Here is a 2,782-nt window from a genome sequence, read left to right on the forward strand (position 1 = left end):
TTTCAGATTTCATAAAGTTACGGTTTTATAATTGAATATTTGACTACCATATATTTATTTCCATAATTACGCACATTTTATACCATAGAAAACTATATTTTATATTTCTTTTGCTGTAGAGCAAATATATCCAAAATATGTTTTTACAAGTAAAATATCAAAAAAGACATATAAATATATAGTTTAAGAAATAAAAAACATGCCATGATTTAGAAAATTATAGGAAAGATATATTGTAAAAATAAAATACACCTTGAATTTAATAGACAAAAAAATGTAAAAATTCATAATGTCTCATTTTAAAACATATTATTTTACTATTTTTCTATCAATTTATGCGTCAATATACGTCTAATATCCAACTTTATTTTCTGAGACGTTGTAAGATGATAAGAAATGCCTCAAAAATTCTTCAAATCATCTTTTACAATACCACCCGATCCATATATATTTATTGTAAATTATTCATATATTGCTTGTTATAAAGATCTTATTCGAAGTGCTAGAGCTTTTTGCTGCCCCTATATATAGGTAATTTCCTAGACCTTGACAAATTTTCGCTATAAATTATTGCGTGAATAAACGACATGATTTTATAAGCATTTAAGTTTTTATAAAATTTTATGCATCAAATATCTACAAAAACATTTAGATTATATATATCTTAATTTTATAATTCGATCGACCTTTTTATGCATGATTACTGTTTACAATAATAAGCGCAAAAAAGATAATAGATGATTAGTCAATTTTATTCATAAAAAGTATGTTTGTTCCGATTTTTTATTCTCTAAGAGTAGATTAAATATTTTTCAAGCATATTTGATTAAAAGGTATGTTATCTGGAATTTTTTATTATAGTAATTTTTATATTTATTATTCGTGTAAAATAGAACAAGAGTAAAAAAACCAACAAATTACTCCTAAATTTATGAAAAAATATGATTTAAACTAGCAAGATGTATTTCTAGAGAAATCTGGATCTTCAGGGTATAAATCATAGTTTAATCATGCAGAAACAAGTTCAATGCAGAATAGAAAAATATTTTCATCAAATAATTTGTATTTAAATACCATAATCGGGGTTAGTATGTACCTGAGAACAGTTCCGTTCTTCGTGGTCATTCCTAGACTATTGAGGCTTCCTATATTATAATATTATACAAAAAATTTAATTATACGATGCATTATCATGATACTGTAAAAATCACATATTTAATATTAAAATTACTTTGAATTTATACAAGCAACCTTTGATGAATAAAGTTCATGTTTTAACTACTTGATTAGGGTATAAAGCAGGAATCATACGCATTTTTTGAATCTAAAAAGAGCTCTGTAATCATATACTAGCTGAGTGTTGATTTCATATTGAAATAAAAAAACAAATTATAGATTTAAAAAAAAAACGAGATTTCATATAGGTTGTATTTAATGTTAAAAGCAAGTTTTGCACAAAAAACAGGTCTAAAAAAACGTTCTATATATACACTAATCATAAAAATATATTCAGTAGAACATAAAATAAAACTGTGTTTATTTAGATTAGATAAAATTTAAATTAGACTTCTTAAGCGAAAAAATCTTTTTGATTTAAACATGACACTATCACCATCACATCAAATATTACTTTAAATACTTATATTCCCTTGTTTTTGATAAAAACCTGATCATTTTAAATGTTCGTAAAGATCTGAATTAAGATATTTTATTAAAATTTATAATGTAAGTTAGTGCCGGCAATACTAAAAATTAAATGGTTTTTAATTGATTACTCATAAATTTAGCTGTGATTCTCTTTTAAGCTATATAGTAGAAACCCTTAGGCGGCACAAATTCATTTTATGAAATACTATTCTCCACAAAAACCACATTTATTGGGGTTTTATTTTACTAGACTCATAATGTATAGTAGTCTTAGTCGATTTAGATTCCTTATATGAGCTTGCAATTCTGTTGGCATTCTTAAATTCTTGTCTCAGGTAATGGAGATATAAAATTTAATTTTATAAAAATCGAACTTGAACTATTTTAGAACCTAATTATTTTTGGCGAGATGGAAAATTATTTTATATTTATAGACAAAGATTTCATGTAAATAGTATGTTTAAAAGATCAAAAATAGCCAGAATAAAAAGAAGATAGTGCTTTATTTAAAAATATCATTGTGTGAAACATTCTTTTAAGTGCTTTAAATTTAAATTATACAAATAGGGTTTCGCTTATATTATATTTCTTGAATGCACTGATTTAATATATAAAATAAAAAAAATACTAAACTAGAACCTGATATCATTATCTATATTTTAAAAAAAATCACAAGAATACATAAAACAAGCAATAAATATTTGTATTACAAAAATTAGTGCTAAATATAAATTTTAAATACTTGAGAATACATGTGGAATTGCAAAAAAGCATCAACATTAAATTAAAATTATTTACCAGCCGAGTAATAATGAGTGCAAATCATTAATTTGATAATAACCTCTAAGGAGCTTTAAAAGGATATAAATAAATTAAACTAATATCGTTTTACACGTTTAAATAGTATTAAATAATAATTTTCTAAATAAAAGATCAAAGCAAATTACTTTATCGTTGTTTTTACTGGCTTTTCTTTCATTACAGAAACTTCACTGATTTTAAACGCTTATTAATCTATTATTTTTTTTTGAACAAGACAGAGTTCTAATATTTTCCTGTAATCTATTGTTATTTTACATAAATGATTGTAAAATCTTATTGAGAAATCAAAGTTTTGAGTATTAGAATAAAAAAA

The sequence above is a fragment of the Rhyacophila brunnea genome, unplaced genomic scaffold (genome assembly GCF_057557595.1).
Source record: "Rhyacophila brunnea isolate RB1 unplaced genomic scaffold, BYU_Rbru_1.0 scaffold_156, whole genome shotgun sequence".
Taxonomy (NCBI): domain Eukaryota; kingdom Metazoa; phylum Arthropoda; class Insecta; order Trichoptera; family Rhyacophilidae; genus Rhyacophila; species Rhyacophila brunnea.